We start from the raw sequence: 12,805 nt of genomic DNA on the forward strand, positions 1-12,805 counted from the left end.
TATTTATTATTATTGCTATCCTTGTTATTATTATTCTACAATAATAAATAGTATTTTCATTGTAGTTACCATTAGTTGTTATTAGTATTTTATTCTTTTTATAATAATTATTATTATTTTGGCTTTTTATTATTAATATTATTCTTGTTATTATTATCATTTTTAATTATATTTTAATAGTAAAAAAACTTATTCTTAGTTGTTATTATTGTCATTGTAATTATTATTAGTTATTATTTTTTAATAGTAACAATAATTGTTATTATATATTATTATTATTATTATTTGTTGTTTTTGTTTGACTTATTTTATTCTTATTATTTTCATAATAGTGATTGTTATTAGTGTAATTATTATTATTTTTTTGTTGTTATTATTTTCTCTTTGTATAGTAATTATTATACTTAAAATCATAATTATTATTTTTCCTTTTTTATTTGTTAATATTGCTTTTGTTATTATTATTTTGCAAATTTATTGCAATTTTTTAATTATCTTATAATAATTATTGTGCTTAAAATAATTCTTATTATTTTGCCCTTTTTTGTTATATAAAATAATATATATTATTTATTATTATTGCAATTATCATAAGTTATTATTTTTATTATAATAGTAGTAATAATTAGCATTTTTTGTTGTTTTTAGAATTTTTTTTTATTATAAAATAAATCTGATTCTATGGAATGAAAATTGATTCCAATCTAAGCTGGAATTGTGATTCCCCTATTTGCAAGTATTGTATTCCAGTTGGAGTATGATTCCGTCTTGAATTCTACAAACCAAATGCGCGGTTGCAATTCCACTCTTGAAATTTGATTCCATTTCAGGTCTCATTCCGCAAATCAAAAGGGGTTAATGTAGAAAAAGTTTTCCTCTGCCTTCCTTTAGGCCTTGATTGGAAGTTGGACAATACTTGGAAATAAAAAGAGAATTATTTTGGTTACTAGAGGTTGCTGCAAATAAAAAGAAATTGCAGTCTTATTAACCTCTTGGCAAAGCTTTAGGATTAATTTACCGGTGGAAGACAACTTTAGTATTATTTTTAATTTAAAAGTATTAGTGTACATTTCTTCGACAAAATATTTTTTTTTACTTTTTGCAATAACTATTAGAATTTTTTTTAATAAAAAAAACAATGTTTTTATAATTTTTTTGAGAAAAAAAGAAGAAGAATGCACTTACATCCAGAAGTAAATAAGCCCTTCAGGCAATAGGAATGGTCAGCCTACCTGCAAACACAATCTCAAGTTAAAAGAGGTGACATTTCCCAATTAAATTATCTTGCTGAAAATACATCTCTCCCCAAATGCTTACAAAACACAACGTGGTACAATTTTCTTTGCATTCTAATAAGATCAAGCCATTTAATAATATTATTGCATAAAACAAAATTAACATTACTATTACCATTGAAATAATTAATTTTGTCTTGGCATAGTGTTTTGTTTGTTGAAATGGAATGAAATAAGAGTGGAGCGAGTGTTCAATCCCTTTCTATTCCTATTAACACTACTACATACATATCAAACCTATTCCATTGTATTATTATATAGCACTCCTCTGTACCAAACCAGTTCCACTATTCATGTACCAAACAGGTAGCCTTTGGCTGATTGCTCGCAAAAACAGTTCTAGGCATGTTTCCAAAATGTTATTGCTTTGTCCCAGAGAAGGCAACAAGTCCTTTAGTGGAAGCAATGACAAAGATGAATTCTATCCTTTCAACGTTCTTTTGGGGTGAGATAAATGGGAAAGCCAAAAATGAAGTGGTGCTTGTGGTCTAAGCTGTGCAAGCCCACTAGTGAGGGTGGTTTAGGTGTTCGTGATTTTGGTGAAATTCAAAAAATCTATTCATATGAAATTTGCTTGGAGGCTCATGACTTCAGATAATCTTTGGACAAAAAAAGGGAGTTAGGGTTACTATTGAAATAAAGGGGAGCTAGGGTTGCGTGTGGGACTTTTGGGGAGAGCCTCTGTGCCGCTGAACACAGGGAGACCTGAGCAGCTGCTTGGAGACCGGAGCCACCTCCATTCTCCATCTCCATTGCTCTCTCTCTCTCTCTCTCTCTCTCTCTCTCTCTCTTTGTTTTAAATGTTAACTGTTGTTTGGTTTAATATTCATTATTGAAGTTAGTTTATTTTTTTTCTTTTTAAAGTCATCGTGGGATTGAATATTATTTGAGTTACTTTTATTATTTAAGTTAGTTTGTTTTTTTTTATTTAAGGCCATTAAATCTAGTTTGGATTATATTATTGTGGAGCTTAGTTTATTTTTTTTAAATTTAGTGTTGGAGTTAAATGTTGGTTTAAGTTAATTAGTGTGTTTAATCTCTTTCTTTGTTGAAGAATTCCTTACTGCTTATTTATTTTTTTGTTCCTCATTTTTAATATTTAGTTTGGGTTGGTTATTGAATTCAACATTTTTGTTTAAGTATTGTTAGGTTATTGTTTCATCATTTTGTTTGAGTTTGTTATATAGTTTAGTTTGTTTTTGTTTAAGATTTTGTTGCCTTATTTCTTTATTTAAGTTATTATCATGTTGAGTTGAGTTTATTAATGAGTGAGTTTTGTTTGTTTTATTTTTTTGATTAGGTCATTATTATGTTGAGTTGGTTTATAATTCCTAAGTCAGAACTGAAGTTACTTATTTTTGTTGAAGTTGTTGTTTGAATGTTTAATTGGTGAGTTGTTTGGTCGGTTTATGCGTGTTAGATTCACATTTTAGGTTTCGCGTCAATTAATTTCGTCACAAAATCTCAAAAACTCAAAGATTTCGAATCTGAACCATACTCAGTAAAATTGATTTTTTATTTTCTTTTTACTGTTTTGCGATAGTTTAAAATTAATTTGCATTCCCTGAGGAGATGATATGACCTTTTTGGGTTAATTATTACACGACGTAACTTTTATACTTGGGATAACCTTTGCACTACTCATTTTTAGAAGTGAGTCAATTGTAAAGCTCGAGTGGAAGGTGCTAAGGAATCGGCTGAAGGAGTTTGGTTGGCAATTAAGGTTTGACTTAGGAGGATTTCGGAAAATATGAGAACAAGTGGATCCCTTTCAACTCAAGATAGCAAAGTTCTAAGTGCTCTTAAGATTTCAATTATTACTCCGAAGGCACGGACTCCTCGTGTTGTTAGGTGGGGGATTCCTCGGGTTGGGTCTGTAAAGTTGAACGTCGATGGTAGTTGCCGTGGGAATCCAGGGACTTGTGGAGGGGGTGGTGTGATTCGAGGTTGTAGCGAGGATTTCCTGGGTGCTTATTCATCCTTCTTTGACTATAGCACTAATAATAAAGCCGAACTTAGGGCCATGACGGAAGGAGTTGGATGTGCAAAGAGATGAGTTATGTGAATGTGGAGATAGAATGTGACTCTAATGTAGTGGTCGATTGGGTTTATTCTCGGAAATGCATGGTATGGTATTTGTGGGATTTTTGGGAAGAATTGCTTGAGGCTCTTTCCATGATTAATTTTACCATTGCTCACCAATTCAAAAAAGGAAATAAGGCTGCGGATTTATTGGCACGTCAGGGAGAGGAAGACACCACTATGAGATATCTGGAGTTTGATTCTTTACCTCGACTAGTTAGAGGCATGATACGACTTGACAAAATTAGTCTCCCTAATTTAAGAGTAATGCGTTGTTTTGTTTTCGGTTTCCTTTATTAGTAGTCTTCAGTTAACCAATTACACAGTAGCACAACAGTTTATCAGAAGTCCTGGTATTCAGTTTGTTATACAACGACAGTTGCTTACCAGCACGCAGCAGTTGTATATTAGTTACAGAAGAATTTTTTAGTTATAAATTATATTCTTCAGTTGTACAAATTCGATTGTTATAATGTGTATAAAAAGGCATTATGTAATTATTCTTTATTCTCATGAATAAAGTGATAAGTTTTCATTCTAGTTTCAATATGGTATTAGAGCTTTTCTAAACTTCCTCTGTATTCTCTGTATTTTTTTTTCGAAGCTTTGCTGTAGCTTCCATGGCATCTTCGTCTAGCTCTAATTCATCTATAGTTGATGATTTTACTAATCCCTATTTCTTACATCATGGGGATAATCCAAACATTGCCCTTGTAACTACACCTCTCACTGAAACAAATTATCATACTTGGAGTCGTTCCATGATTACTTCCCTTCATGCTAAAAATAAACTTTCATTCATTGATGGTTCTCTTCCACAGCCAGATGTTAATGATCCTCTTTGATCTGTTTGGGGACGATGTAACTCCATGGTTGTCGCATGGACTACAAATTCATTATCAAAAGACATTGTTTCTAGTGTTTTGTTCTCTGACAATGCAAGAAGGATATGGTTGGATCTGCAACAAAGATATTCAAGAAGCAGTGCTCCGCGTGTCTATCAGTTAAAGAAATCGATACCAGATCTTTCTCAAGGCCAATTATCAATCACTCAATATTATAGTCATCTGAAAACACTTTGGGATGAACTTCAAACTTATCGTCCAACTCCTCATTGTTCTTGTTCACCATCATGTTCTTGTGGAGCACTTCAGCAAATATTTGATCGTGAACAATTTGATTACACAATTCAATTTTTTATGGGATTGAATGATTCATTTTCAGCCATAAGAGGGCAACTATTAATGATGGATCCTCTTCCCACTATTAACAAAGCATTTTCTCTTATTCTTTAAGATAAAGGTCAACGTTAGCTTATAACAACTTCTACTCCAATTTTTGATTCTAATGCCATGGCCACAAATGCTTCACCATCATCTATTAATTCAAAACTTTTCAAGAAAGACAGGCCTATATGTTCTCATTGTGGAATTTCAGGCCATACTATTCACAAATGCTACAAAATTCATGGTTTCCTGCCAGGTTTTAAATTTACTAAATCAAAAAGAGGCAATTTTTCTGCAAATCAAGCCATTTCAGACTTTCCTGCTTTGCCTTTTACTCAAGAGCAATGCAATCAATTGTTAGCTCTTCTTCAACCTTCACCTGCTTCATCCTCAGCTTTGGCTGCATCATCTGTTCCTACTGGTAGTTCTTTAACTCCAATGTGTATGACAGGTATATCTTTTAATTGTTCTTGTTCTTTATCTTCCCCAACTTCCAGGATCATAGACACAGGTGCAACTGACCATATGGTTAGTGATATTTGTTTTTTAACTACCATCACTTCTTCGATTAAATCTTTTGTCAATCTACCAAATGGTACTCATGTGTCTGTAACTCATATAGGAACTGTTACTTTATTATCATCTTTAATTTTACATGATGTTCTTTGCATTCCTTCTTTCAATTTCAACCTCATTTTTGCTAGCAAATTATCATCAACCTCATTTTGTTGTCTAATTTTCTCCTCTTCCTTCTGCTATATTTAGGACCTGCGGCTGTGGAAGACAATTGGACTAGGCCAATTGCTTAATGGTCTCTATTATCTGCTTCCTTTCTCGACTGGAAATCATTCTGCTACATCTATTGTTAATTCTTCTTTTTCAAACAATGTACATCGGTCGTTTGATCTTTGGCATCAACGACTAGGACATCTATCTCATAGTTGTTTACATATGTTGCGCAATTATATTTCACTTTCTCCTTCAAATAATCATCAAATTTGTAATATTTGCCCCCTTGCGAAGCAACACAGATTACCATTTCAACATAGTCAATCTGTATCAACTTTTAACTTTCAATTGATTCATGCAGACATTTGGGGTCCTTTTACAATTCCTTCTTTAAAAGGTTTTCGTTATTTTTTATCCATTGTTGATGATTATTCTAGGTGTACATGGATTTATCTCATGAAGTGCAAATCTGAAACTCGCATGCTACTTCATTCTTTCTTTGCTTTAATCAAAAATCAATTTCAGGTTATTGTTAAAATTATACGAACTGATAATGGTCCTGAATTCAATATGTCTGAATTTTATCGTTTAAATGGTATTATTCATCAAAAATTCTTGCGTTGCTACTCCTCAACAAAACTTAGTTGTGGAAAGAAAACATCAACATCTGCTCAATGTTGCGAGAGCAATTCGTTTTCAAGCACATCTACCATTAGTTTTCTGGTCTGATTGTGTTTTAGCTGCTGCATATATCATAAATCGCACCCCCACTCCCCTTTTGTCAAAGAAAACTCCTTATGAGATTCTTTTTGATAAACCTACTTCATATTCTCACATGAGAGTTATTGGTGCACTTTGTTTTGCTTCTACCCTTCCATTCAATCGTCATTAATTTGAAGCTCGTTCTCGTCCTTGTATTCTTCTTGGTTATCCTTTTGGCATCAAAGGTTACAAATTATTTGATTTACAAACTCATCAAATTTTTGTTTCTCGGGATGTCAATTTTCATGAACATATTTTTCCTTTTTCTGCCTTACCATCTAATTTCCTTACAAAACCATTAACTTCAAATACTGTTCTGCCCATTCAACCAATAGATGTTGCTCTTAATGATTCTATTTTTTCATCAAATATTCCATCTTCATCTAACAATTTAATACCATCTTCCACCATATCTAACCCCATTTTAGTTCCACTACAACATTTAACACGATCACGACATCCACCTTCTTATCTTCATGACTATCATTGTTCTCTGGCCAGAAACAAGTAATCCCTATCCTTTATCCTCTGTTTTATCATATATTCATCTTTCTCCAGCTTATCGTTCTTTTGCATTAAATGTCTCTGTTCAATCTTAACCTAAACATTATCATCAAGCTGTCAAGATTCCTGAATGGCGTGATGCTATGAATGCTGAAATACATGCACTTGAGGAAAGCAAAACTTGGTCCATTACTTCTTTGCCTCCTGGTCACAAACCTATTTGTTGCAAATGGGCGTATCGAATAAAATTTAATTCAGATGGTTCTATTGAGCGATTTAAGGCTCGGTTAGTAGCCCAAGGATTCAATCAAACAGAGGGCATTGATTATTTTGAAACATTTTCTCCAGTTGCTAAAACGGTTTCCATACGTTGCTTGCTAGCTGTTGCTGCATCTAAAAATTGGTTTGTTCATCAGATTGATGTGAATAATGCATTCCTCCATGGTGATTTATCTAAAGAAGTTTACATGAAAATACCACCTGGTTATGGAATTCAAGGAAATAATGATTTGGTTTGCCGACTTCATAAAAACGTTTATGGTTTAAAGCAAGCATCCAGGCAGTAGTTTTCCAAGCTTGCTACGACTTTAATTGATTATGGCTTTCATCAGTCAAAATCTGATTCATGTCTTTTTATTCAGAAATCTGCTACAACTTTTACAGTTCTTCTAGTATATGTTGATGATATTATTCTTGCAAGTTCCAGTATATCATCCATCAATGCCATTAAACAATTTCTCCATTAGGCTTTCAAAATTAAAGACCTTGGATGCTTGAGATATTTTTTGGGTCTTGAGGTAGCTCGTTCCTCTAAAGGACTTTTTCTTTGTCAGAGAAAATATGTTTTGGACATTTTACAGGACACTGGTTTTCTTGGTTTTAAATCTGTTTCATTTCCAATGATTCAATATCTTAAGCTCTCTCATACTGAAGGTGTTTTACTATCAGATCCTTTACCATATCGACATCTTATTGGAAGATTATTATATCTCACTATCACAAGACCTGATATTGCTTTCTCAGTTCAAGTACTTACGCAATTCATGGATACGCCTCGGCTACCTCATCTTCATGTAGCTCATCGTGATCTTCGATATCTGAAATCATCTCCTGGCCAGGGTCTGTTCTTTAGTGCTCATTCATCTCTAAAACTTACAGCTTTTATTGATTCTGATTGGGCAAGCTATCCTGACTCTTGCCGATCTGTTACTAGTTTTTGCATTTTTCTTGGTAACTCTCTTGTTTCATGGCGATCTAAGAAACAAACAACCATTTCCAGATCTTTTGCTGAAGCTGAGTATCGGGCTATGGCAACAACTTCTTGTGAACTTACTTGGCTTGTTAATCTTCTCAATGATCTGGGTGTTTCAGTATCTCTACCCATCTCTTTATTTTGTGATAATCAGACTGCTATGCATATTGCTTCCAATCCTGTTTTTCATGAAAGAACAAAACACATTGACATCGATTGCCACTTAGTTCGGGAGAAGGTTCAAGCTGGTTTTTTAAATCTTCTTCATGTTTCCACTCATCACCAGTTAGCAAATATTTTCACAAAGGCTTTAGGTTTTGATGTTTTTCACCATATTTTGCGCAAGATGGGTGTGTTGAATATTTATTCCCCATCACCATCTTGAGGGGGCGTATTAGCAGTCTTCAGTTAATCAATTACATAGCAGCACAACAATTTATCAGAAGTCTTGGTCTTCAGTTTGTTATACACCGACAGTAGCTTACCAGCACGCAGCAGTTGTATATTAGTTACAGAAGAATTTCTTAGTTATAAATTATATTCTTTAGTTGTACAAATTCGGTTGTTATAATGTGTTTAAAAAGGCATTATGTAATTATTCTTTATTATCATGAATAAAGTGATAAATTTTCATTCCAGTTTCAATATCCTTTTTGTTACGTTTAGTTTATCTGTTTGTAATTTGCTTTGCTGGAACCATAGTTTCCTCCGCCATAAGTGAAAGATTTTCTAATATAATAAGGAGGTGCTGCCCTCTTTTACCCTCCAAAAAAGGAAAAAAAGAAAAAAAAAAAAAAAAACAACAACAATAACGATGCAGCATTCGTTCGCCAATGTGTATATGAAAGATGGAAGCTTAGAAGGGCATACTGGTACTGATCCAACAGCCCTCCCTTTTCCCATGCATTTAAGCCCTCAAACAGCCTCAAGCTGCAAGTCTCTCAAGAACCAACCATTCGAAGGTAATCGAAGTCAATAAAGAAGGTCTGGATTTCCATTGGGGAAAGTTCCACCACAAGCTTTCCGGGATCAACGGGTCCTCCCCTCACCATCTCAGCTTCCACTGGGGAGCCTTCAACCTTCCAAACCGGTCTCTTCTGCTCCATCTCAGCTCTTTCTTGATTTGCAGACAAACTCATCTCTGTCACTTTGCTGATATGAAAAGAAAATGGCAAAGGGCAAATACAGTCACATGTCTAACCATGGAAAGAGCATATAGGAGCATTGTATCCATGGAATATTATTATTATTACCTTTCTGGTTGGAAATAATTTTTTTAGTTCCACGCTCGCCATTACAGAATAATCCCTGTCCTCTCCAATCTTTGCACATATAAACACCCAGCAAGCATCAGTTTAGAAATATAGCATGGTCACCAAAATATATATCAAAGAACTAAGCAGATGACAACCTTCCCCACCCACCTCAAATAAATAAATAAATAAATAATAAAACAGCAGGATCAAGCAAAATAAGTGTTTGAAAAAAATAGAAAAATCAACAGCATTGCAATGAGCTTATGTGAAGAATTCAGTGCCATAGTCCTGCTGCAACATATAGAAAGCATCACAAAAGATGTCTTAATTCTCAAAGACACTCTATAGTATAGACATTTATCATGTATTCATTATTCCACCCAAATAAAGAAGAATATTCATTATACAGGGATATAACAGATAACAAAACAAGAAAAAGTTGGATTCTAAGCAAATGACCATGCAAAATTTAGGGTTACACCTGTTAACATGGAATAATATACAACAACAACAACAACCCTTAGTCCCACTAAGTGGGGTCGGCTATATGAATCCTTTTGCCGTCAAGAACTCACCGGTTATTGATGGGCAGAGCATAAGGAGTTCAATGTCCGCCTCTGCTCGTAAAGCCCTCGTCTTCAAGCAGAACTCCTCCCAACGACTGTACCGAAAGAGAGAGACCTCGCAATATCCAAGTCCATTGGGATCTGTTTTTGCCAATGCCCTCCGGCCCCTGTCTGCGCAAGCATGAAAATTGGGATGAGAAAAGAGAAGGTAATTTTAAATCAATATTATATATTTTTCTTCTTAAATTTTTTACAATTAATTAAAATTCCAGTTTTCTCCTAATTAAGAAAAAAAAAAAAACTATTTATGATCTCTTAGAAAATAGTAAATTTAGAGACGTGTGTATGCAAATTATCTCATGCTATTGAGGAGTGAAATTAAATTATATCATTCATATATCTATTATTATAATAAATAAAGAATTTTCAATTTTTTTAAAAAAATTTTAAAAAATTATATCACTATTAAATTCAATAAAAACTATGTTTGAATTATTTATAGTTTGGAGTTTCAAACAACTTAATTTTCTTTACCTAATCTTATTTCTTTATTTTATTTTTAAGCTATTTCTAGTTTATTTTATATTATTTTAGAGACAACATTTTTAGTGCATAGAACATATAATTTTATTTCTAATTTTAATTTTCTCAAAGGTAAAAATATATTTATTAAAACAATTTATTCAAAGGGTATGTTCACTCGTAACCGCAACTCTCTCTCTCTCTCTCTCTCTCTCTCTCTCTCTCTCTCTCTCTCACACACACACACACACACACACACACCAAAGTTGTGCTCTTTAATCTTCGTTTATGTAAATGCTTTATCAGTCAATCACAAAATTGTATTTCAACAACCACAAATTGCTCAATCAACTTTGTTTCAACTATATTAATTTTTCTCCCTTATCTAGAGAGGTTTGATTTGATTTGATTTTATTTTTTTGACTTAATTTCAATTTGAGTCTCTTCATCTCGCTCACTTTCTTTTTAGAGTAGTTTCTAAAATAAAGCTATCAAAAGCTAGATTTTTTTTTTTCTCGTGACATTCTTTGTACACACTTTTCATGTGGTAGATAATTTTTTATGCATTATCCATAGCTAGCTTAAACTAGCAAGTGTCTTTTTTAAGTACAAATTTGTGAAAAAAGGAAATTGAGAAAACAAGTTGTGATCTTGGTGAAAATAATTTTTTATCAACAATTGGGATATATAGATGTAGGAAGGGGTGAGTAAGAAAAGTTGAAAAACCAAACCAAAAAACCTTATCCAAATAGAACTGAAAAAAATTGATTAACCATTTATTCAATTCGGGTTCGATTCAAAAATTGTAATTTTTTATTATTCACTTGATTTCAATTTGACTTATTCAAGAACCACAATCAACTGAATCAAAATGATATAAAAAAAAAATAATATAAAATAAAAAGACAGCTCGGTCCATAGAGTTCCTGCATATGCGGGGTCCGAGGAAGGGGCAGACCCCAATAGGTCTATAGTATATATAGATAAATATTATATATAATATTATATAAGATTTTAATAATTTAAATGAAAAAGTTTGTGTTGCACAAAGATTAATACTTAAATTTTAATGATGAATATTTTAAATTTATATATTGATTATTATGAAAGAACAAACATTCTTTTTAGTGACTTTAAAATTCTAAATTATATTTAACAGGTTCAGTTTGATTAACCATTGGATATTAGTCTAAAAATTGATTAACCAAATTTTGGCTTATCTTTTAAAATGGTTCACTTTCTATTAGTATTGTCACACCCCGAACCTGCGAATGTGTCCGAGGTGTGATTTTAGTAACCTAACTTGTCTCCGTATCATTTAAAGCATACATGATACTACTCTGAATGAGGGTCCGACCCCGTGGGGTACACGTAAACCTATACACAATCACATACATATCCATACACATCAAATACGCAACGGAAATGTTCTTTCTATACATACATCATACCATACAACGTACCATACCAGAGTTTATACATAACTAGGATATATGTTTCCAAAATACAATACATACTCTGGGTGTCTACAAAACCCAACAATGACAACCCAGTTACAAAACCTGTACATACACAAGTACTCAACGTAGCTAATTGAAACCCATGCTTCCGAACGCTAGCATGCTAGTTTCGGCTACCTGAAGGACGTGAAAAATATTTGTATATTCAGGGTGAGACATCTCTCACTAAGGAAGAAAGCAGGTTATATCAGTGTGTGGCATACAAGTGTTATTTCAACATAAAACATAACATGATACAGTTCCAGTATTTTCACAATTCAGTTCTAGTACATACGGTACCAAACATATGGTCAGTGTCGTCACACTCAAGCACCCGATACCCTGCAATAACCAAAGTCTCACAGCGATATCATTGCCATTACTTTGTCCACTCACACCCATCAGTGACCAGCCGGAACAAACAGGCGATATTTCACACCCTCGGATATAGAGCCGGACACTCTCGCCCACGGTAATTAGTTGAGACATGGTGTCAATGTACGGTAATTAGCCGTCCCTAACTGATTTACAAATCTTGGAACAATTTTGGAACTCATGTTCCTATACTCATCAAGGTACGGTAATTAGCCGCCCCTAACTGTTTTACAAAACCCTAGAACATTTACATACAACATTTCATTCCATACTTATTTGAGTATACAACAAATTATATCGTTTCTAATTCGAGAAATACAATTTAATACAAATACCGATACGATCATCCCATTACTAATATTTTATACCATATACGATTTTCCAACAAAATAAGGATGATACCCGAAACCCCCAATTTTCTCAAAAACGGGAATTCGAAAATCCCCTATTTTCACTCGATAGATTTTACCAAATAAGTAACCAAAACATACATATAGTAAACTACACGTTTATTGATCCCAATTTAAAAAATAACTGATATAAACAGAATCTTCTTACCTTTTCCCGAATACCAAAATACGAACTCTACGGCTCCAAAACTCGAACCGTTTTCCCAAAACCTAAACATCCAAGAATTATACTTTACTATAATTCTTACAACTACATATATTCATAAACGAAACTGAAATTTGACCCTTACCTCGGTTTTGGGTCAAAACCCAAAAATCCTCGAAACG

The sequence above is a fragment of the Malania oleifera genome, chromosome 5, assembly GCF_029873635.1.
Source record: "Malania oleifera isolate guangnan ecotype guangnan chromosome 5, ASM2987363v1, whole genome shotgun sequence".
In the NCBI taxonomy this organism is placed as follows: Eukaryota; Viridiplantae; Streptophyta; class Magnoliopsida; order Santalales; family Ximeniaceae; genus Malania; species Malania oleifera.